The sequence below is a fragment of the Anarhichas minor genome, unplaced genomic scaffold, assembly GCF_050575085.1.
Source record: "Anarhichas minor isolate MPS153535 unplaced genomic scaffold, ASM5057508v1 ptg000042l, whole genome shotgun sequence".
NCBI classification, from domain to species: domain Eukaryota; kingdom Metazoa; phylum Chordata; class Actinopteri; order Perciformes; family Anarhichadidae; genus Anarhichas; species Anarhichas minor.
Genome location: NW_027466488.1, coordinates 2878631 through 2903783, shown reverse-complemented (window position 1 = coordinate 2903783; position 25153 = coordinate 2878631). Strand labels below are relative to the sequence as shown.

The 25153-nt window shown below is 43.5% G+C and overlaps 1 protein-coding gene across 3 annotated transcripts in view; it reads left to right on the top strand.

The window, feature by feature from the left end:
* The window catches only part of zfhx3b (zinc finger homeobox 3b), a 136096-nt gene that overhangs the window by 6635 nt on the left and 104308 nt on the right, over positions 1–25153 (top strand). The window contains exon 1 of one of the 3 annotated variants that reach the window (XM_076109886.1): positions 3652–3937. The exons of the other annotated variants lie outside the window; for them this stretch is intronic. The gene's annotated coding sequence lies outside the window, so the exon portion shown is untranslated. Of the gene's footprint in view, positions 1–3651; positions 3938–25153 lie in introns of those variants that run through there. 3 annotated transcript variants of the gene reach the window in all.

The window sequence follows — 25153 nt, the reverse complement described above, 5'->3', positions numbered from 1 at the left end:
CAGGTTTGAAATATTGACAATGCATCACTTCATGTTCCATATTATTTATTGTATTACATATTTTGACATGAAATATGTATAGTTCAAATACAATTAAAAAAACATACACAGAGGTTAAATGTAAATTATTAAAAAAATGTAATTATATAATAAATTACATTTTGTATAAAAGAAGACATGTTTGAATGCAGTCAGGCGATCTGTGTCATTTTCCTCGTCACTGATCTACAGCCAGGTCACACGGTGATGCAGCATCACTGCTTGTATAAGTCCCAAATACACTATGTGTGTTTGTATAATCAAGCTATTAGCTTCTGCGCTTTTCTGTCGGTCGTTGGGCTTGGGCTTGTTTGAAAGGCCAGATAAAGAGCTATGTGACTGTGATATGAACATTATACTGCTATAGACTTTATAGCTCTTTTTCTCCATGCTACTCATTCTCCTCTGCTACTCCCAAGACATGCTTTGTATTAACAGTGGGACATACAGACGCATATATAAACAGAATTGATAGTGTTTGACTGCACATTTTCTGATTTTTAGAATTGCATGTGTGCAGTGTTTCTCGTTTGACTTTTTCCAAGAATGATGATATTTTATTTCTGTTTCTTGGTTAAAGCTTTGGTTTCAGATTCAGGTCATTCAGATTTAAATGTCACTTCTCTGTGTGCTCTGCGTCCACTCCACTTTGCAACAAACGGTAGTAATGTGCGACTGAGAGGGTTTTAGGCTGTATATGTTTATACGTGTGTCTGATAGCTGGGCTGTAGGAATGCACTGCTAGGATGTGCTGGACCCCAGCAGGTCTATGGCACTTCCTCTCTGTGTACCTCACAGATTATCCTCCGCAGGATTATAGAGAGAAGAAAAGAAAAGAGCGATGGCAGGAGCAGCCTTTCCCTCTCACACACACACACACACACACACACACACACACAAAACAAAAATCTCAACAAAAAGTGCAATTCACTTGCAAATGTGTAGTAGCCCGTCCATGTTCCCAGTGGAGGAGAGAGAGAGGGAGAGAGAGAGAAGAAGAGGGAGGGGCAGAGATGGAAAGACATAGAGAGCCGGCTGCAGTGTATTTCAGAAGACAGGGCTGAGGTAAAGCTACCGACTGCTTCTTCCTGGTCACGAAAAGCAGCTGACTCCATCTGCCCATTGATAGATTCTCATGCTTTGTGTGCATGTATCGTTTTTACTGTGTAAGTAACTAAATGTGTGTGTGTGTGTGTGTGTGTGTGTGTGAGCTGTTGTCATACAGCAGGTACATAAGTTGCGACTTGCTATTTGTCATTCCCCTTGCTTCTCCTGAGGTGGCCCTGTGTTGTTCGCTCAGTACCCCAGGCGACTGATCTGCCAGCAGTGAAGGGGTTAAGAAGCAGGGATAGCCCTCTTTTGTCTCTGCGGCCCTCTTTGCCATTGTTGTGGTGGAATTGAGCTCGGTGCACCTCACTTGACCACAGCAAAGCAATAAAATGGCCTCTAAGTGCTGTAGCCTCCGTAGTCCTCTGATGTCAGCTCTCTTCCAGCTTTTGCAGCTATATTTTCCTTTTTTCTAAAAACACATGGGCATGTGTCTGTGTACAATGTACAGTATGTGCACATATATACTGTACATTGCTATTTTCTTTCGTTCTTCATTACTCATGCATAACTAGCCTTTTTATTATTTACTCATGTAAATATTATTTTTTTCCTTTGTTGTTTGGAAATTCACTGCGACCCGACCCCGGATAAGCGGAGAAAATGGATGGATGGATGTCTGGAAATTGCATGGAAGTCACATACTAAGCTCCTGGAGAGTGTTTTAGTGTATTTTGACCTGTGTTGGTGTTTTGCATGCAAACGCAAAATACATATGATCAGAATATATAATATTAGAATGTAGGTTGTGAAGGACCTATTAAAGTGAAAAATTGCTAACTGCTCTTGAAAAGCACATTCAAATATACACACATTTTATATTTTTAATGAGCTATGAAAATGATTTTAAGTATTTATTAGAGCTTAACATTCAGCAGAGTAGTAATGATATTCAGTTTTTTTTAATACTCTGAGTGTGTGTTTGCCTCTGTGAATGCCAGTAAATATCTAGGCCGATCTGACCGCCACCACCACCTGATAGTCATTATCAAATCGAACGATGAAGTCTGTGATATCTGCTGAATGAGCGGTACAGAGTAGATGCCTCGGTTCTTTAGCCAAGCACTGCTTTATTATTTTACATTTTCTTTCAGTTTTGCTACTAGCAATAATGATACAAATACTGTGCATGATCGTTTCATTTTTTTCAGTTTGAGAATGTGTTATTATAATGCATAGTGTTGGTGGTATTGCGTTTGATTGAACTGATGATTGTTTATAGCAGAGTCCCACCTCTGCAGACATTGTAATTAAAAAGAAGATATACTGCATGTGCGTCTCTCGCCATCCCATCTCATCTCGTCAAATAAGCATCTTGCTGTTGCAGTGAGCATGTCAGTGGATTTATGAAAGATTTCTGATTGGCTGACTTATAATTGACACTGTCCCGAGTGTAATCCATATATGCCAGGTGTTATAGAGACCACATTAAATATTGCACCAAACTGCAATTAAACCAACATTTCCTCAAAGCCACAATATTACACCTCTACATTATTCTGCAGGGTGTCTCTGTCTCGTGTGCCTTTGCCACCCTTCTTCTCCTCTGCTGCTCTCCTCCTCCCTAAACACGTGTGGTTTCCTCTCTGGGTCTTACTGTACCTAAAACAAATTCTCCTTCTCATTTTCCCTCTGTTAAATGAACAAACATAAGGACCCCGGTGCCTCATAATAAATTGATTAGAGAGAAGCAGACTCCCACACAGCAACACCGAAAACTAGAGATGTACAGTGTGTGAGGGTGTGTGTGTGTGTGTGTGTGTGTGTGTGTGTGTGTGTGTGTTTAGCCGAAGGAAGAGGACACATACTCTCTTTCTCTCCCTGACACTCCTATACCAACACAACAACCAGCAATGTATATTTATCCAGTTTAATGGCAGTTCTTGTCTGCTGGTCCCGATGCTCCCACCTCTGTGGCAAGCTATGCTCTAACCGCTGTTGTTGCGCCCAGTGGCAGCAGCTGATGTCTCATGACAGCGACAGTGCCGTGGCGTTTACATATTGGACACGGAGCCCTCTGCGACTGTTTGGTTTTCATTCTGACGTTCAGTGCCACAGAGCAGAGATTTGGTCTAGGCTGAAGGGGGTGGGGCAGGTCCCATGGGGCTGACACAGGGCTAGACGACCGTGACAGACTGGTGACCTCGGCTTTGTGACGTCATTTGCCTCGTCTGGTCACCATGGCATTCATTTTCCCTACTGTTTAATGAATGAAGATAGAGGCCCGGGCTAGTTTATGCAGCTATTGGTGATGTTCTGGTGAATTCGGATACCCAATGTTAACAGAAGAAAGCATTATGCATTTTTATGGTCATGACGTGAGTTTAAAACATCCCTTCTATCCACTGTTTATCTGTATGTCTGTTAGGTTTAATTTTCTTCTCTTTTTCTAGCAGGGCGGAACATTTGACTTTTTGCTTTTACTCAGGTTGTAACAAATAGCAAGAGAGAGCATTGTTGTGTGAAGCAGTACAACAAAACACACCCTGACCACATATAGGAAGTCAGCCTGAGGTAAGAGTGAGACTCAAAACGGATACTGACTGTTAGAACATAGAAACCGTATGCATTCGATAGAAATAAAAGAAATTGCCGCTTAAATGAGGTATAATTTGGTCAGCATCTTCTCTTTAGATCCAGTGTTGCCCCTGCAAGTCAGGTAAGGTACGTATCTATATCAGCAGGAGGATGGCTATAAAATGGGCTCCTCTCATTGCCTGCTTTGTGTTGGAGCCAGGTGTTTCCTCATGTTGGATCATGCCCTGATGGGGAACAACAGGCCACATGGCAGGTGAGAACCGAGTTTTTAGAGGATAGCTTTTCATTCTGTGGTTTTCCTTTGCCCTGAGCCAAGCTCAGAAAACTCTTGCGAGCAGTGTAGACTGTAGTAGTAAAATTGCGCTCTGGGCTGAGGATTAACACAGGAAGTAGCCCATGTATGGTGCAGGAGCTCTGTGAATGTACTCTTTTCCTCGCAGCAGCACCAGGAAGAGGACAAGTGTGTAGCTGACACAGCCTTTGTTTATACTGGAGAGAATATGGGTTTGGAGGAAGGAGAGAAACGAGAGAGGCGGTGGTCGGGGGGGGGCACAGACAACAGTCTCATCACTTCCTTCCTTGCTAGTAGTTTTTTTTTCTTTTTTTCATGTATCGCCATTGTCAAAACAACCGTAGAAAGAAGAGGAAGTGTAGAACTGAGGCAGAGGTCCCATTATAGACATTTTGCATAACAATAATGCATGAAAAATCGAAACTGTAAACTGTAACTCTAATCAACCAGCTTGGTCTACCCTGGTACAATACAACACTTCTCTTTTTTTCTGCCAGACAGGGTACATTAAACAAGCCTGCATGTTTTGACCCTGATCAAAACAGAACGCTCATTTCTCACACTCTGTAGACCCCTGGCTTCCTTGGAACAGCTCTGTGCGCGTTTGTGCACTTGTGCAAATGCACATGGGTGTATGATTCTGCATGGATGTATCTATATGAGTTCTTTCCTGTCTTGCACATATAATTTCTATATAAGAAAACATCCTGCACCCTCTGTCTTGTTGAGATTCAGGCCTGTGGTCACAGCAAAAATGTACTTTCACATGACAGATGGCTGTGTGGGCCTTCAACAGGAAGCCTGGCTACACTGTTTCACAATCCCTCTAGAAACAAGAACTGAGTACCCGGGCTATGGTGTGTTGTCCGCATTTTGTGTAATGGATGCCAGCTTGCCTGTAGTGGGTACAAGCACAAGGCGAAGGGAGGGGGTACCCCGACATAAGTGGACCCCTGAGACCTCCTGGAGGGGTAGAGGTGTGGCGAACGTCTGTTTTGGGCATGGCTTGTGTCAGCGTGTTTAGCGTTTGCCTCTAAGGGCATTTATATGCAAATGCTAAACAACCTATTGGGGTGGCTAATTACAGCAGGGCCTTTGTGTGTGCCAGGCAGTGAGAAGCGGGGAGTTACTAGCACGCCAGGCCTGGACTTCCCCTGCTTGTTTACTCATTGTCTTTCCTTATTACCCCCTCATTGACACTCCTCTTTTGTGTGGCTGTGCCGTTTGCCTGCATGCTGGCTCCTCCCCTTGTGGTGCCGAAGTTAATGTAGTAGATTAAAGAGGCAGCACTCTGGCCCTGTTTACTTCCTCTTTCATCTGGTGGCACAGCTCTGCTTTACTCTGTAGCTATTCCTCCCGTAGCTAACGTCTAGCCACCACCCATTCACCCGGGAAGGATTCAGCCTCATAGTACTCTCTCTCTTTCCTACAATTAATGCTCAGCTAATTACGTTGGGTGATAAAAATGCATTTAGGTCAGGTTCTAATGCAATGCAAATTTATGAGCAAGCAGAAGCAAATATTAACTTGTAGAGTCTCTGATAGTCATTGGCTGGGGACAAAGGTACACCTCCCTTAACTGTCAAATATGAAGGTTTTTATGTGCTTTCTGTGTCGCTGCCTGTTTTTTTTCTCTTTGTTGTCAGGGATCTAACGACAATGACAGCAGGATGCAATGAAAATGTTCCAACTGCATAGGCTCTTACCAGAAACCCTATTTTCTTCATTGTATAACTAGAGACTGAAATATGAATTGGAATAATTTATTTTCCTCTTCCTGTTGTGGCCAAAATTACTGTTATAATTCGTAGTAATAAAACCACAACCAAGTCCTTGTGGTAAAAGGTGTGTACACGGTGTTTCATAATTATATCTGGATTAGTTGCGGTTTTGATATTGTTTCTGCAGATAATTCGGTTTCATTTTGCTCTCTCATAAAAAAGCAACTGCAGCCGTATCTTCTTTATTATAGAGTAAAAAATGCATTTGTAGAAGATGTAGTAAGTGCTTCCCAACATATGTGTGCGCTAGTATGACTCACTTTTCACCCACTATATTCTAAAATCTCTGCTGAATACACATCAAACTAGTCCTGCTGCATTCCTGTGAAATTATTTGTCTTGCGTTAAAACAAAGAGAGAGGAAGAGAGCAAAAGCACTGCTTTAGTGTTGCCTCTCACTTCATTCTACCGCTTAAGTTTCACCATATTTTCCATGATTTGCCACTACTTACTTCACCGATTACACCCACACTTTTATGTGTTCTCCCTCAGACACACACATACATATATATGCAGGGGGAGACTTGGCTGGCCAAGGAAGCCAAGGCTGGATCAAAGGCCTTGTGTGAGGGAGCCAGGGTACCTCGTAGCAAACAGCTGCCCCTTGCTGTCTCTGCCTCTCACCCCAGCCTGACAGCAGCCAGAAATATGAGGCCTCTCCAGACCTCTGTCCTGGGAAAAAAGGACAGGACGGCACACATACACTCAGAAAAGCTTTTGTTTCTGCTCTCTCTCTCACACTCTCCCTCGCTCGCTCAGACATACAAAGAAGAAAGAAAGCCGTTTGTCTATGCTCATTCACTCATTCAGACACAAATAGAAATCTTCGTTTCACATATACACTCCCTCTGCCAACCTCACAAAACCATTAAATTATCACATGCTTGATTTCTCTTTATTGTCTGTTTGTTAAACTCTTTCATTAGCTGTTTTAGTCAATTTGGCGCAATTTGTCTGTCAATCTTGCTCTGCATTTGCCTTTCTCCCACTTCCCTCAACATTGTGCCTGCTCTTTCTGTGCGCTAGGCCTTCATCAGCACTGTCTGAGGCTGCTTTTCTTCTCCTATACTCTTGTCTCCACCTTTCCTCGCCACATGTCTGGGATTTCTCTCCCTCTGCTCTGCGTCTCCGGCGTGTTCAAACTCTGACAGAGTTGAGAAAGGCATTCAGCTCCCTAATCCGGGCTCCCTCTATCAGGAATGCTAATACGTGTGATTGTGTGACCCGGCGAAGCCCGGCAACATCTGCAGGAGCCTATGGCGAGCCCCCATCCACCCACACTCACCCAGCCCCCTGCCTTTGAGTGTTCACTCGCTGCCATTATTTCATTGTTTCACTTCACGCCTGTGCCTGGCCTGGGCAGTGCAGTTAACCCTCTGTTGCTCAGGCCATGCGAGCTGCAGTCCTGCACACAAGGCAAGAGGGGTACTGAGCAGGGGCGTATGGGTTTGGGACAGCCCTTTCCCAGGACAGGCCTCCCCGCCTGCCCATCTGGACCTCCACACACAGCTCTACCCCTCACACTGTCTACTTATGCATTCCACTACCAGCATTTGTGTTCATATAGTCTGTTTAAAAGTGTGGTCACTTGTGAGTTGAGGTATAGTTGCAGGAATGACCATCTGTGTCTCACTGTTTCTATATAGCTTTTGCCTTCTCTGGGACATCAGGAAAAGGAAACTTACTCTTGATAGGATGAGATCTGAAGGGGTTGTGGTGTTAGCCAATGAAAACCTGTTATTCAATTTCCACCCACTCCTTTGCCAGGTATTGGAGTTGAAAGAAATGATTGTTGGGATAGTGTCTGTTTTTAAAAAGATGAATTACTTGTAAAGCACAACTGTCAAAGTGAATCTGTGTCGGCCTGGAGTGCTGCTGATTGAATTACCCTTCTCCTCAGTCCTGGCTGTACTCCTGCATATGTATTCAAGCTACACCATACTTTAGACAAGCAACGGGGCAGATTGGTTTTCTATGTTCTTCATTCACATCCTAACATCAAGCTATTAAAGCTTTAGGATTGTTATACCTGTCAGAATTTGGCCCAAGTAATCTTGGTTTTTCCTGGACTCCAATAAACAAGTGTATATATTTAACCCACATTGTAGTTTCAGGCCATCATACGGCCGAAAAATCCAAGCAAAACTAACTAATTTTATGTTTGCGCTGAACAATGTAAATCCTGACAGTTTTTGTACACATTCACTGATGGTTAGGTGTCCCTAATTTGTTGATGCCTGGGATGAAAGAAGCAACTAACTTTCGGCATATGAACATATTGAACTTTTTATGGTAGCGGTGGTTCCAATTATTTCACCTAAAAATAAGCCTACAGCCACAGTAGTAGTAAATAATTTTTACACGTGCGGCAGCCCACACAAAATCAGAGTTTCTAACTGTCTAAGCGTCAGCTACTATAGTTGGTTTTCAACCTCAAAGTTAGATGTGTCCCCACAAACTATTTCCAATGCGTTACCAAAATTGTACACAACTACACAGAGAAATGAACAGCACAAACAAAGGGGAGTCAGCGTCGTACCTAGCTGCAATGTCTGTGGTAACCACTAGGGATCCACATTCAGTGACCTGTGTCACTGTGTCCACACAAACACACACACGCACACAAACATTCTGTTAATGTTGGAACAATGATTTTGTCCATTGCTATCAAAACCATGATTAATCATTACATTTTTTAGCAGGGGCAGTGTTACCATGGGGACATAAAATGATCAATGCTGCTTTGCATATCAACAGAAAGGTTTACAATTGCAGTACAAATCTGTGTAGGAGCTGCCACAGGTCCGAGTAGCGTTATAGAGAGATCCAATCTTTAGGGATCCTCTGACTCTTCCTCTGACATCTGTTGTTTATCTTAACAGGCTGTTGCTGAAACAGATTATTGGGCAATTCAGAATGAATGAAAGTTTGATGATTTCCTGCATTCTTGCTGTTGAAATTTGTAAGAAGTTTTGGTTTTCTACTGGTCAAACTGGCTCTTTTTTTCTGGAAAGTAAATACATTTTTAAATCTGCTTGGTAGAACTATTAAAGGATATTCTAAATCAAAAAAAGAGTGTGACAGACGTGACTGTAAAATCAAGTGGCTATTGCATCGATCTTGCTTTGCAGGAGAACGTTATCTACTATTTACTGTTTAGAAAGTGCAAATTATTTTAGTAGCAAATATAATTAACTCAAATATAATTATTCTCTCTGTTTTTACTGATGAATTTGCACATGAATATAAAATGTTTTAACAGAACAATTTAAAAATGTAAAAAAAGATTTTAATGCCCGACAATAACAGTTTTCTGTGTTGTTTGCAAATGAATTGGAATGAATAAGCCCAAGAGGTATGTTAAGACTGATGTATTGGAGTGCCACTGTGCAAAACCTCCACAATATGGAGAGGCAATATGCAAAACAATTTGCAGAAGCTCATACCACGCTTTAATTGTTCTTGAACAGCATCCAAGCAAAGCTCACCATTATGATCCAACAAACTATTGACACCTGCAGTTTAACAGATAATATACAAAAAAATGAGTTGTCAGAGTGCATACTTTTGTTTCCTTTCAAATATCAGAGATATTATAATTATGATGTTCAGTTTGAACTTAGATTCAAAGTAAAAAAAAAAAGAAAGAGAGATAGTCAACATCTGTCCATGTGAATTTTAGTTTAAAGTTCTCCACCCTTCTGTTGTTGCTGCTGCAAAAACGATTAAAACTGAATACGAGCCATAGGGGAATATAAGTTGGTTTACTGTGCCAGTTCCCATGACGGCTCATTTAAACCAGGGATGGAAGGATGTCCTCCATTTTTAAGATCAAACTTCACACCATAACAGGCCTTCCCAGGCTTCATTTAGATTGACAACAACATACTGCCAATGATTATGTATATGATCTGTTATGTACACACACTCTGACATTGTTATTAATCTGTACATTCCAGATTCATTGTGTCTAACTAATATAAGATATAAATGTTTGATTGAAATAACTGCAGATTACAGCTTCCCCATTCCTTTGTTTACAGACATTTTTCAGGGTTTCAAGACGGTTTAAAAGGAATGGGCTCTACAGAGCCAAATTGGATCTGGGTATGTAAATACTCCTCTGATGTTTAATGAGAAACAAAGTTAGCTAATTATAGCAGCTCTGAGAAACATGAGGAGGACAGTGGGAAATGTTTCCATCACTCCCTAGCTCTATAGATTACTGCCTAATTGCCTCAATCGAATCAGACGGAGACATTAGCCAGAGAGGCAGAGAGTGAGAGAGAGAAACATGGGGATGGGGCTGATTACACATATCCGTCGGTGGCTCTTTAGATAATCCAGCGGTGGACCAGCAAGTCGGGCTCTCTGACATAGCATGAGCCTGTCTGTCTTCCCTTCCCCCACTGCAGTTATGAAGGTGAGGATAGCAGGGTACTGTATTCTCTCCTGCCGCACCAACCAGCTGCAGAGGTGATTCATACTCACATGCGGAAGTTTTTCAACTATAATTATATGTAATTCTGACACATGTTTATGCCTGATTTTACCAGACAGTTTCTCCACTAATGACAAAGTAGCGCATAACATCCTCTCAAACATTTGTTACAACAATATTTTTCTACCTTATTATTGTATGTTGTCATTTTAAGTACTACTGTAGTTGAGAATAGCACGCAGTGCTAGTTTGGCTGACCTGTTGAGAAGCTGGGAGAGAAGTTTCTTCTCTTTTACAACAAATGCTGCATTATCTGCTTTGTCAAATATGAGGAGTGCAAGACAGTGAAGCACAAGACAAATAGTACAGTGAAATGAGAGACAGGAAACTGACTTGTTTATTCTATTTCTGTTCATTCCTCTAATTCCTGTTAATGGTGGTGCATGAGAAAGGGAGACTTTTTGAATGTAGCTGTTAGATGTGTGTTCCCTGCTTATGTTTTGTAGGCAGGGTGAGGGGAATAAGAAGCTCCATTGGATCTGTTTCGTCCTCAGAGCACAGTGATATTGAGGTCAGCTGTCCAAAATGATCTCATGTTAAGGAATCGGCGAGTCAGCAGGGTCAGAGCAGAACCGCCATGACGACACTTTCTCCACGGTGATAACGCTGCCCTCCTTCCCCTCCCCTTCACTTCCTCTGCATGGGAACAGCAGAGAAGAGTCTCAACTGCGTCTGTGCCCTTTTACTTTGGAGCAAAACGGTACTGCCTTTGTTCTCTCACAGAACCATGTTCAGAAATCAAGGGAAGATGGTCGGATTTATTGAATCTTTACAGTTCTGATGATCCAGAGCCGCATGGCTAATCCCTCCATCTTCTTCAATCCTAAACAAACATCTGACCTGCTGAAAATAGCCAACAGAAAATAGCTGTTTCCTGGATGTCATAGTGGTGTAAACGAGAGCCTGAATAGTCCTTCCCTGAGTTTCCCAGGCAGGATGCCATGAAGCATGGCGTTGGAACTGCACGTAGGAGTCTGTGTGGGGAACCCAGACCCCAGCAGAGTCCTTTTTAACAGTTCCGTTGGGAGAGTAGGCCCTGTAAACAGATAATGCCACTCATGCGAAAAGGGCCGGAAGTGGGAGGTCTCACTTGTCCAGACAGTTAGAATGGGCACTCTTCACACTGGGTGTGAATCCTTGGAAAGTCACATGGGAGTGAGTGAGTTGGGCATTTAGCATCAATGTTACTGCTAATTTACATTCCTCTTCTTCCTGCCATTGGGTTCAGTGTTGGTAGACTTGGCTGTATTGATGAAATACCAACAGTTGGTTGACCAGCTGTTGAGCTGAACCTTGTTGAAGTGTATTGAGCAGAGCTTTAAAAGTTGTTTTGTGTTGCTCTCAGGTCTTGTGCACCAGTCTCAAGTGATTGTCTGTAAGTAGGCTTTGGCTCATATCTCTTTTCTATCCTAAAATCAGTCACATACTACCTGGCTCTTTCACTTTCTAATCCTCCCACCACCTTCACACCCTTTCTCTCTGTCTCCCTCTCTCTCTTACACACCCGTGTTCCCATAATTTATGGCTGCCGGGTCCTTGATCAATTGATAGCAGGGAATCCTTTGGTAAATAGAGTTTTAGACACATTGCCAATAGACCTGGGCTATTGATTGGTGTGTAAATTAAAAACTTAATCAGGTCTCTGAGATAAGATTTATCTCCGCCCCAAGCAAATTACAGGGCTGACTTCGAGACATAAAGGCAGGCCGGTGGGCAGAAGAGCACTGCCCCGTCGTGGGTTCCAAGTCTGGCCACGGTCTCCGTCCTGTTCCTGTTTCACTGCCGGTTCCAGTCTCCGCTACTTCTGTCTTGTGGAATAGACCATGAAGACTTTCAGTGTTGACATAATGGATGAAGGATTTTCCTGTACTCTTTAGTTAGAACAAGACTGGCTAAGACTAACCGTTTAAAGCATCTGGTGGACATATTTATCCAATATATCTTATTGTTCCATGATGCTCTTACAGTATGGCTGACCCAAGTGGGAAGTAGTTTTATTTCTTTATCATTTTGTTCTGTTTAGCAGTTTGTCTTGTTCAGTCTTGTCAATAACCCCCCCCCCCCCCCTCCTTACGTTCTCTCTCTCTTTCTCACTGTGTATTTAATCACTTACTTTCATTGCTGCCTGTGATGAAATATGTAAATCATTACACCCAGCTTTTATTTCTTCAATAATATTCTCATCTTGTTGAGGTCATTTTACGCCACAATAAATTCATGCACACTCATACGCACATGCGGTGTTGTCTATATTTTATATGTATTAAGACAATCCTTGGTATTGCACATTGATCAGTATATGGATTTCCACAGTAATTGCTGAGGGAAATTTTCTCTGTCTCTACTCTTCTTCATTATTAATATTGGGAAATGGGTATACATTCAAGATGTCTCTGAGTGTAATTTCATCTTAAAATAACGAGGACACTTTTAATTCATGCCAGCTAATACAGAGTAGAATTCATACTGAGAGCCGGGGTTTCCTCAGGTTTCACAGATAGGAAAGACACTTATTGAGGATACTGGGATAGGTACTTCACAGGTATCTGTCTCGATCTTTAAGTCAGTAATTAAAACATACATTTTTCCCCTTGTGATTAAGGCTGGTATTAGGCTATGCTCAGGATTATAGCCCATCCCATTATCGCTGGTTAATGTCCTCATATACAGAGGCCATAGAAATGACATTGACCCAGGCAGAGAGAGAGAGACAGACAGTGAGAGAGGACGATGGAGAGCAGACAGTTGAGGAGGTCACAAGTCCACGAGCAGATAGAAGTATTTATGATATGTGCAACACCCCTGAGGACTATTATATTGGTGATGAATATATAGATATCATTTTGGGTTTGTGAAGTGCTGGGTAAGTGTTAGAGGTCCCCAAAAGAACCGTGCAACCTAACCCATCCATTGGCTACATATTGGTGTCCACACTTTCTCTTTGTCTAGTTGTGGGGGAGGCTGAGATCATCAGTAATAGGCTTTTTGTCTGATAAGCCCGGAAAATACTCGTTTAGTTAGTGAAAGTGCAGTGGGATCCTGGCCTGATAAACCCGCTGTTTCCTTCTGTAATACCCAACAGCTAAAATCAATAGTTGGGATAATTCTCCCGCTAGTGGTCCAGTCTCCTTTATCTGCAGCCTTCCTTAACCCATGTACATGGGGGTGGTGGTTAGCTTGAGCATGCTTTCGTGTATATTAGAGGTTATATAGTTACACTTAATATAACTCCTTTTCGTGAATGTTACTTGCATTTGTCTTAAATGCCATTTTCAGTGCCACTATGGAAAGGATTGGACCACTACTGCCAAATGCTTTCCTTAAACCTCTGTTATTGTCCAACTGTTCACTAGCCAGTGTGCAACTGTTGTGGCACAGAGTATTCTGGAGGGCATACTCATGGTAATATTTACTTGGCGTTGTGGGTCCAACTCCCAGCAATCACCTCAGGTGTTGTCTCTGAGTGAGTGCATGTATAAATCTGGTGGGAGGAAGTGGCTGTCAGCGCTAATTCAACCCCGCTAAGAGCCCTGTGCTCTGTCAACACAAGCTCTATGTCCTGACACAGGTGCTTGATTAGGCTTAAAAATACAGCACAGGTAGCGCCTCTGACACAGCCACGGGATCGAAAGGTTCCAAGAAAAGACAAGATAGATCCCTCATAGATTTAGGATAGGAGGTGCATGAGTTTGATGACGCTGACGAGGGCTTTAGGCCAAAACATGCAAGTTTTTACAATTCTTCCGCCTTCTCTCTGCACCTTGCTAGAAAGTGAAGTTGTGTCAGAACACCTGATCAGACATAGTAAAGAATACAGAATTCCCCCCATATCGCAACTCCACTGTCCCACCTCAGCCGGCGTTATCATTTTGTTGGCAGGCTCTCCCAGAGTTAGTTTCTGTGTAATCTCTCTGGCCATCACAGCACTGCCGTAAAATACGGCCTCAGGTGTTAGTAGGCAGGGTGGTTAGCCTGCGACGCCGTTACCTAAAGTGCAGTGTATTATAAAGCAGTCAGGGCCCTGGATCACAGTATATCACAAGGGAGAGGCAGCGATAAGGCCTGCCTGCTCGCCCGCAGATCAATGAAGGTTACTGACATCATATCACAAAGTGAAAGCGAGTGCTGCACCCCAAGCTATTTATCAGTGACTCGGACATGAAAGGGGTGGAGGGGAGAGAGGACAACACAGGACCCCCCCTCGCATTGGGGGCTCAAGCCTTGACTCCTCCTCCCCTGTCCTGTCACCTATTCCTCCCCTGGACTGGCTCCCTTAGGGCAGCAGCAAGGAGTCTAAGAGGATAGAGCCATTGGACTGCTAAAACTGAGTGAGGGGAAAGTCAGGAAGATTGACAGTGACAACTTTCCATGATATTTCAGCACGGGCAACAGCACAAGTTGTTTCCCTGTTGAGTTCTGTGTGTCTCTTTATTTCTGTATGTTTGGTTGTGTAAAAGCACTTTCAAGGTCCTCGATTATCAATTAAATTCAAACATTTGTATTGAATTTAGTTTTAGTTTTACTTTATTGCTTTATTTGACAGATACACTGCACATTAATACCATTTCTGAAAATATGCCAGAGTTAGCCAGAAAGCCAAATTTTCATTTCTCGGGGCAAGCAATTAACAGCACAGGCATTAAGAATAAAAGCATTGAAAATACAATGATAAAAGCTGTGGAAAAAAATGCAGATACAAACAAGTAATCGCCATCATAGATATTGGACTGTGTTCCCTACTCATCCTGTAATCTGCAGCCACCTGAGGTCACACAGGCCCGTAGATTTTAGTTGTATAATAGGTTAGAAAGATGCAATATCAGCTCTGATTCAGAAACACAAGAAAGCTTCAACCACTGCACACTTACCTGTAACCCCCTTTTCTTCTTCTCTCTACCTTTCCACAGCTTTATCCGTTTATTGCATTATATATCATAAACCCCTATTCTGCTCACTTATGCCTGCATTAGTATGGTAGTATTGAGCGGTGTGGACGCGCAAAGGCACTTTTGCGTGACCATGTGTGGAGATCATGCTTACAGGTACTGTATGAGTTCCATTTATCAGCTGCCTGGGGCACAATGTGGAGGATTTCCCCCAATGGGTTAGTGTGTAACTGCTCTGTCAATACATGCTTGTCAAGGCTGGGAGAGTGTGGGGGAAAAAAAGGCCCCTCACTCCAACGCACTGAAGCCACTTATTGAGCAGCCAATAGCTATTTGCCTCTTGACGGTGGCAGGCGGAGAGGGGGCCCAGCCCGGCCAGAGGAACTCTGTGGCTCATTCCCCACTCCCAGGACTTCACTGCTACTAGCTTGGTCTGAACCAAGCCCATCCTGAGCCAGGAAGCAGAACCAGTGGCTCAGACAGGAGACAGGGAGGTCTGTGTTTATGTGGAGCAGGTTGTCCTCTCCTGGCTCCTGGTCTTTGCAGGGCCTGGCTGCGTGTGCAGCTTGCTGCTGTAAAGCCCTGCTTCCTCTCTGGAATCTCGGTGTTGACAGAGAGCATCTGGGCCCTGGGAGAGCTTCCAGCCTGCTGGGTCCTCGCATGTACACACACAGGGAGTGAGGGATGGAGGGGGTAGAGTAAGAGAGGTAGAGCGCAGGTTTCAGTTAATAAACTGTATATCATCTCTGTATACACCTTTCCAACTTTGCTGTGCCCGTTGACCAGTCCATGATCCAATCTCTCAAGTCTGCTCCCCATTCCTGTCACCATTCCCGTGGTATGTTTTATGAATGGGTGTTTTGATGGACGTTTCTTTTATTCTCACCTACTTTGATTCAACAAAGAAAAGAATGTTGTCAAGGAGGTGCTCATCCTCCCTCCTCTGCTTTTGTTTTCTTAGACCTTCTTGCTCTAGTGAAAATCCCCCTTTTTTTGTGGGCTGTGAAGATCCCTGCACTGTGTGTTGGAGTTGCGGGTCGCCTGTCAAGACATGTCCCATATACCTGAGTCACAGAGGGATTAGTTAACCCTCACAGTACTATTGAGGAAGCGTCTGCTAAACCATGCACAGCTGAGGTGTAGCTAAGAGATGGAAGATGCAGAAGTGGAAGGAAGGAGAAAAGATCCCCACTGTTAGATTCAATTCAACAGGCTTTATCACCTAAAGAAGTTCCCTCTCCCATCCAAGTGTTATATGTAATTCATGTATAATAAACTGAAATGAGATGTCAATTTTGCACATAAACCATACAAGAGCAGCACAGCCAGGTACCCCCGCTGTTAAAGAACAGCTGTACAAACAAAGAGAAGAGAAAAGGAACAAGAAAAACACATTATATCAACATTTAACAACAGTTGCTCTGTAATCTGGTATTACTTCCACAAGCAAAGGAGCGGCCTGTATCAGGCCAAAATGAACTTGGATACTGTTGGCAGGAGAAAGCCAAGTGCTCATGAGAGGTTAGCCCAAGATGTGAAGGTCCACAGACTCATCTTAATCCAGGAGGCTTGTACCTAATCGCTTTTGATGTGCATGTGAATATGACCTGCTTCAACATTCCAGCCCTGACCATACTAAGTTCAGAAGACCAGGGCAGTGCTGAGCAGAGGGGAGGGGGTGAGGGTAGTGGGGTTGTGGGGGTGGCTTCAGCTCACACTAATTGGCTGCCAGGCTTGTCTATACTGCCTGGGGCAAAAGGAATACCCTTTTCTCAACCCAACAGCCCCAGTGTCTTCCAACTGTCCTCTTCCAAACCCCCTTTATTTTCTCCGGGCCCTCCCGTGTCCCCACAATTAAGTATGCGTCTGTGTGCGTGCTTGTGTGCGCACGTGCATGTACGTGCTACACTGTGTAAGCTGGCACATTATTAAGGGGAATTCCAGTGAAAGAGAGAAGTTGAACAGAGAAGCGTCTGTCCCCTGGATCTGCAGTGGGTGGCATCCTAGCATTCTTCTTTGTGTGTGACTTCTGCCCACAGTGGCCCTGTGTATTTCTCTGGTCGTGTCAGTGTTATATTACTGCCTGATGGCACATAGGGCTACTATATGGACCATGAGAACTCCCATCTGCCTTGAGTTCACTGAACTTATCGTGGAAGTTTGAGGAGAGTTGGAGCTGTTGTCAAGCCAGGCTTCAGGAGACTAAGTTGAGAGATTTGGCTGAGGCAGCCTAGAGCTTTGCAGCCAGGCAGTTATCCGGAGTGACAGAGCACAAAGATGGAAAGGGAAAGACGAGGGTAATAGGAGCGACGGGGTATTATTAACAAATAAAAATTCATGATTTGGCATCAGCGAGTGTAGTTCACATACAGGCACACCCATACGTATGCACACACACTTTGGTATAGCAAAGAGAGAAGACTGGCACACTGTAACGTCTTGCCAAAGCATTGGAGAGTAGTACAGGCGTATGCCGCTTCCTGTTTTGTCCCTGTGTGTGTGTGTGTGTGTGCGCACGCTGTGGAGTGGTTCAGGTGCGGTTAATGTTGGCACCAGATCTTCAGGCCCGCGGCAATAAACAACAGAGCAGGCAGGAGGCCAGATGCAACTCCACAAACTTTTAACCTCTCCCTCAGCTAATCCCTCGCCACACTAGTAACTCTTTCTTTTTTTTTAACTCATTCTTTCACCTCTCACTCTCTCTGTTTTTTATTTCTCCTCCCACTGCCTACTCTTCTTTCTTTCTATTTCTCTCCTTTAGTCCCACTCTCCTTTTAAGTGAAGTCAGTGTCCTGACCTCTAAATAAAGGCTGGAACACTACAGCTGTTACCAACTTCAAACAGCCAATGGCTCAGAGTGGAGCCTGTGCAAGTGTTAGGGGCAGAAATAATGTGCCTATTAAAACTAACTTAGAGCCCTCTTTATTCTTAAGGCTCCCTGGGTCTAAGTTGACCACACCAAACCAGGCTTGATACAGCCGACACACTAACAGTGCAGTCAGCCCTAACCCAGCCCAGTGTGAGATAAAGAATGAGCTAAGACAAAGACACTGTTCATTTTGAGTCCACGTTATCTGTATGATTCCCACTCTTTGATATGATCTTTTCATGGTGGAGGGCAGTAACAAAGGGTCACCTACGCTTCCTCACATTAGGCGCCAGTTACATCATTTGACTGGACGTCACCTATTGTAGCCTCATGCTAAGCCGCTGAGGCCCCCAAATCATACACTAGTGGTTAATTCTCTGTTCAGAGAGTGCTTTTATATTTATTTTTCCTGGCACACACAACAAGTGAACGCAAAAAGGAATAAAGAACAGTAAGTTCACTAGGGCACAATAAAGTTGTTCAACAAATGAATGTGTGCTGGTCATAGTTGTTATTAGATAGATCTTGATCAGTGGAAAAAGTTAACCTCTGTGTTCATAGAGCAACTTAGGCTGACAAAACCCAGGTCTGGTTCACAATGAATCATCTACCTCAAGCACATATTAATAGAACTTGTAAAAATGGAAGCTGTCTTTTATCCAAACACTCACAGAATGTCTTTATGATAGAAAGGCTGAGCCAGAACCAAAATGGAAAGAGTCAGGATTAGTCACTCCACTCCCATGTTTTCTGTCTCTAGTTAGAAAGGGTTTCATGGTTTATTATCTGTGCAGTTTTCATACCTTGACCTATTCCCCCTAACCTATAAGTAACTTTAAATTTAGATTCTCAGTCGTTGTCCTGTTTCTTCAGAGAGCTTAGTTGCCCTTTAGGGCTGGCTGCCCGTTTACTGGGTTAACATTCCAGTGGATGCTATTGCCTACCAAAGCCCTTCATTTACTTAGGGCTCAAGCAGGGTATAAAAATCAGCAATAAAACATCATAAGGCAGTTAAGTAAATTTGTGTTAAGCATAGTTATGCAATTTTTGCAAACCTTGCTTGTACTTAACATGTACTTTTCATTGTAAGCTTTAATCTATGTTCAGAACACCAAAATACTGTCCAGCACTTGATTTAATTATACTCTCATGTTTCTCTGTCGTGAACCACACTCATTGCCTTTAAACCTAAATGAGATGTTATAAGATAAGTGTTATGATGTTTGTGTGGCGCCCTTGTTGCATATTAGTTGCTTCACATATTTCTTGAGTGCTGATACTTGTCTTCATAGGCATTATTTTCTGCAGGCCCTCCTTTTTGTGTGTGTATGTTTTGTGCGTACGTGTGCCTGCGTTCGTCCCTGCCGAAAAAATAATTACAAGTTGTAAGGGTTGTCATTATGAGTCTGGCTGTCCAGTCTTCCATCTGACTGCATGGCTGCGATAGGTTAATTACATGTCTGATGTTGATGATGTCACCATGTTGGCAACCTTTCCCAGGCTTGTTGACACAGATTTAGCTGAGCTGGACTGGGTCCTCTTGACGGTTCCTAAGTTGTGATAGCCGCTTTAGGTTTTTCCCTTTTTTTGTCTGTCATTCTTCCTTAAAAGTTTCAAGAAGAAGAAGTAATTATTTCAGGACTGTCCTAGTCATCGCCCCCAGAGAATCATGTCTGCTTATAGCCCTCGTCCTCCTGCTGTTTAGTGTATGTCTCAGATTAAATGTAAACGGTGCATGTGGTTATTTAACTTGCCTGTTGAAAAATAGATAAGGAGCTTTACAACACACAAGAATGGACTCGTGCCAAAAAAGATATAGGAAAAAAAACGTGTGTTTTTGTGTTACTCATTCTCAAAATATCCTACTTGACCACTTGACTTTTGTTAAGGGCTACAGGTAATACAAGTATTCAAAAGATATCCAGATCTTGGTTGCCTGGAAATCAGTAGAATAGTATAACTGAAGAAGCAGAAGTACATGTAAAATGCATTCCAGGCTGAAGTGGGCGAATGAGCAAGTCTAGGAATGGACATAACATTCCTCCTGGAACACCTGAGAGGTTAGGCGGATGGTGGCTGCAAGCTAAGAGAATGCTGAGTGCAAATCTCTGTCGACAAGCTGTGCCTCCTGCCTTGCTTCACCTGGGGAATGTGTTACCTAATGGGCCACAAAACTGCCTAGAGACCACAGCTCTCTTATCGCCGATATTAGATGACCCTGCAAAAAAACAGGAATCCATCATGAAGAATAAGACTCTTGCAGAAAAGTAGGATTGAAGGCTTTTCTCTTTTTCTGTGGACAGAAGGAAAGAATGGTAGGTAATGTTATCTTGTTCACAGTTACAAGAATCCTGCTTGCAGAGGCTATGGGTTTCGAGTTTCTAATATGTATATAAAGTTTCACTGCACAATGGACCTTTTGTCTAGAGCAAACTGAACACTCCCCCTCCTTCTCTTCCTCCCTTCTCTTGTAAAAAAATGCATTCATGTACTTGTGGGGCTGTGAGGACTCAGGTTTCTGCTATCTTTGTGTGCCATGTCGTCACTCGCCCCCGCGAGCTGAAATGTGCATCTTGCACAGGCAGGCGCACTGCCAGGGCTGCTTCCAGCCATGGATTAGGGAGAGTCCACGAAACAACGGACTCCTGACAAAACAGCCGCATGACAGGTAACTGAAGTTGCACTGGGGAGAGAGGAGGCAGACGATAATTACAGAGCTTTTTGTTTTCTGGGCACTCTTAGCTGGCTACTTAAGTGCCTGATCTGAAATCTGTGCCTTGTAATTACAGTAGTGGGCCCCATTAGGGCAGAGGTCTTGATGGGGATTATTCTCCTTCTCTTATTTCCTCTGTATGTGTGAGTGAGACCTGCCCAACTCCTCCTGCGTCACGTAGAAAACACAGCAGTCAGGGCAGAGGGTAGAGCAGGAATTAGCCTTCCTCATATCTGACTGTCCTGTGTGCATAGTCACATTCACACTCGCTGCCTGATCCCAGAGCCACTGAGATGACAGTACCACGACCTGTACTTAGTGTGTCTGCCTTCCTTTTGCCCTCTTCCCTCCCCTCTTCTCCAGCTCCATAATACCTTTGCTCCTCGCGCTGACGCCGAGAGATTTGTGTTGATTATGACAGGGTTGTCACAGTGATGAGTGTGCAACGTGGCGTGTGTCATGTCGAGTTGACAGGGACTTTTGGCATGTTATCTGTGGAGATGTGTTGTGGCTCTGGGTGAAGCTGGCCTAAACACCACCAAACTGTGTCACCAGGTTGATGGAAGAATGCCAAGAGATTTGCCGGTGGAGTTCAGAGGATAAACCTTGGCAATTAATGTATCACTGTGCCACCATACAGAGAAGTACAGAAACAGAGTGGGCAAAAAAAGTTACAGAAAGAGAAATAAATAGAGGCGGTCATGTGATGGGGCTAAAGTGGGTCAACGTAGAAAGGGTCATCAAACGTGTCCAACTTTTAGGCACAGAAACGCAGATCTAGAAATCAACATTAGACAGATCCTGCCTCTTTAAGCTGCTCGCCCTCCTAATAGATTCTTAAGCACTGGTTTTAGTGCATGTTAAACCAGGATTACCCAATCAATCGCGGTCAGTACAAACAAGGATTACTTACAACAGTACATTTTTCTTGTTGAGAGGCTAAAAGCAGGCTAAATGGAAGAAGCAGCGCTGCTGTTGATGCGAAGAGCAGTCACGATGGGGTCAGGATGACCCCAGACATGGTCACCACAGACAGGAGATAAATCCTCATTTTCAGTTGATGTGTTATGCGAGTTTGGAGAGGATCCCCTGAATTTGTCTTTAATGGTTTCGGTAGAAGCTATGTTTTCATTTTTCATTTCCTGAACATGGCACATTTTGCCTTAACAAAATGACACGAGACAAGATTTACAGTCAGGTCTGGAAGATGACTAATTGACTTTATTTCCCAATATATACTGTATGTGTATATTTAAGCATGTTTCTGATGGTGCCCAGCCTGTAGGCTGTGTGAAGAATGCATTTTTTAGTAGGTGTGGAGGACTGTGAGAGTCAACCCTCAAACTCACATACTCGTCCTTTCCCTGAACTCAGCTTTGTTTACATATGAATCACAATCAACAGCTGTAACCTCCTTCACAATACCCAGCAAGTAAGGACATATATACTTGCCAAACCGGATCCTGGCGCTCATGTGTGTCTGTGTTTACGCATTTTCTCTCTGCCGCCTGAACCACCACACACCCCTTAGATACCGAAAATACATAAACCAGTGTTGTATAATACTAGGTTGCATATGATTGGTTGACTAGCTGCCTGTCATCTGTGAACCAGAACTATTGTCTTGGAGTCCTGAGACAGCAGTAAGTACGTGTCATTAGATAGGATATGCAATGGCTTTGAAAGGGCTTATGTGTCATCTTAACCTCTGCACATGTGTCAGTCCGTCTTAAGAGAGCAGCCAAGGATGTGGAGAATTCTGCAGTATCTTACCAGAACCTTCTGACTTCTCTCTCTTTGCTGCCTAACACACACACACACACACACACACACACACACACACACACACACACACACAGCCAAAAACATTCCCTCTCTCATTCAGTTTTCCTCATGTTGTCAGTCAGTGCTGAGTGACTGGTGACTAACAGCCCTCTCCTGTGTAAAAGGTCAGCAGGCTCCTTGGAAAGAAAGAGTCAGCTGTCTTTTTGGAAAGCAACTGTTCCTAGAGCATTCAGTTTGTCTGTCTATCCGTCCGTCAGTCAACCATTTCTAATCAGAATATGCTGTTAATGTTGGAGAAGGGTGGTGAGACAGTGGGTTCTAGATGGTGTTTGTGACAGGAGAAACTCGAGGTTTGTAGTGAGGCTTCACAGAATGAACCATTTTATGACCACAGCCAGCCAGACTTTTGCTCTTACTGCCATTAACAAAAACCTGCTGTTTAATACTTCCAAGATCTTAATAAGTCAAATTATGTTTATACTTAGGTGTAATTAATATAGATCCCTTGATTGGCTCTGTGACAGACAAAGGTTATGAAACATAACCTGTTTTATATGACTGTGAGGCAAAAGCTAGCTAAAGTGCAGGGCAGCTAATTGCAAGTTTTTGTGTTATATGAAACTCACCAAATGTGTAAATAAAAAAAATAAAAAAAGTAAAACAAGATCCAACCCATTCGAAGAAAAGTGACTGTTTGTCCCCATTTTTAAATGGATCTGACTTAATTAAGAAGCAATGAGAGTCCACAGATAGCATTCCTTAATTAGCTTAAGCTGGCTGTTGTAACCAGATCCACTGCATTAATGACAACACAGCCCCTGTGAAAAGCATCATTGTTCTCAAGATAATTGTCCTTTTAGTTAACGCGGCCCGGGAAGAGCTCTCCTTGTTAGAGGAGCTGGCTGGGACCAAGGACAGCCGGAGGCAGGGAGGGGACCGGGACTGATACTGGCCCAGTGCCCGTTGTGACGAGCCCACTTGTGCCCTCTGCTGAAATCTCCTTAGTATGCAGTGGAATGAGCTGTCCCCAGGGTGTGGCACCAGGGGGCTGGTCATTAATTATATACCCTGAATCTTAACGAATGAGGGGCAATCAATAAAATAAAGCAGATGTATGCAAATAGCATGTTGATTATACTACCTAATGACATGCCATGTTGTTGGCAGGAGAGAGATGGAGGGGGGGGAATACGAAATGAGTCAAAAAGCTGGTCTCCTGTTGAAAACATGCAGCTGTTCAGACATATGCGTACATTGTAAATTATTTTACTACATTGTTTTAATGCATTAGATTTGAGCAGTGTTTTGGGCTATGAGTCTGCGCTGCTCATTAGCTCGTTAGATCCTATTTCAGATCTTATCATTGTTTTATGTTTCTCTGCAAGAAAGGGTTCAGTGACTGACAGCCAGGAAATGGTGTGACTTAAGGGTTGGGTTGGTTGGAATTTGAACAAGATCAGGTAAACTCTGGTGGAGTCTGAGCTGTTGGGGTGTTAGTTGCCCTGCTGTTGGAAGACTGATAAGGGCTATAAGGGAAAGGAGGAGAAGTTAGTTCACCTGCTTGGAACTCTGCCCCTGCACTGAGATCTCCATTGTATCCAGCCAGCTGGAGCTGTTGGAAACTCTATACCTGCCTTTAAGCAGAGAGGGAGGACAGCCAAGAATTAACCGCTGCCTCATCCTGGCCTCCGCCAAGGATGCTGTCTGCCTCCATTCATGGCGAGCGTGAGAGGGCAAAGAGGAAAGAACAGAAAGGGGCGGGGAAAGAAACAGTGCTGGCAATGTGTGTCACAAAAACTTGAAAAAAATGATGGAAGAAAGGGGAATTAGCAGTATTAAGAAGAATGTATCCTGTATCTCTACAGTGTATTTGGAGATTTTGTCTGTACGATAGAAGTATAATAGAAAAATGCAAGTGTGCTCTTCCTCAAAGAGAATACAGCTCATATTTTTGAGTAGTGTAGATTTCACGGCCCAACTGTCTCTTTGTCTAGACTGCACTCTGATAAAGGATATTTAATCCACTTTGCCTGCAAAGAAATAATTAGATATTAGTCTGTGTAAATGGAGGTGTCATTTAAGAGAAAAAAGTCCACATTTGTAACAAAATGTGATATTAACTGACACTAAAGTTGACTATATTCGGTCACATTATAATAAAAGTCCATTTCTTCCCATTGATGCCTACTGATAACCTGTATTATCTGTCAGGGTTTATTGCCAAAGTGGCTGACTAGACCCAGGGTTTGATTACGGTCTCCCATGGTTTTCCAGTTTCCCTTCAGGACAGTGAAATGTTAAACCTAAGCACTTCAGGAGGCCAGGACAGTCCAAGGAGAGGCCAGGGAACAGGTGGTGACCCTGTGCAACCTGGGAGTATATTATTGACCAGGGTCTAGCGGCTAGATTGATTACTTTATTGTATTGCCATGAACCTCAGTGGCCAGAGACATCTGGTTGACCCTGGCCGGACAGAGCATCGCAGTGACCCTCACCTTAGCTAAAGAGTTATGTGGCTTTGACCTGCTCCTTAATGTGGGGGGGGGGGGGGGGGGGGTCTTGACCTTCTCAGCCAGTTGCCTGAGTACAGAACTGAAGTGGGCCTATGCTTCTCCCTCCCTGGTGTCAGCCTAGGTAATTTA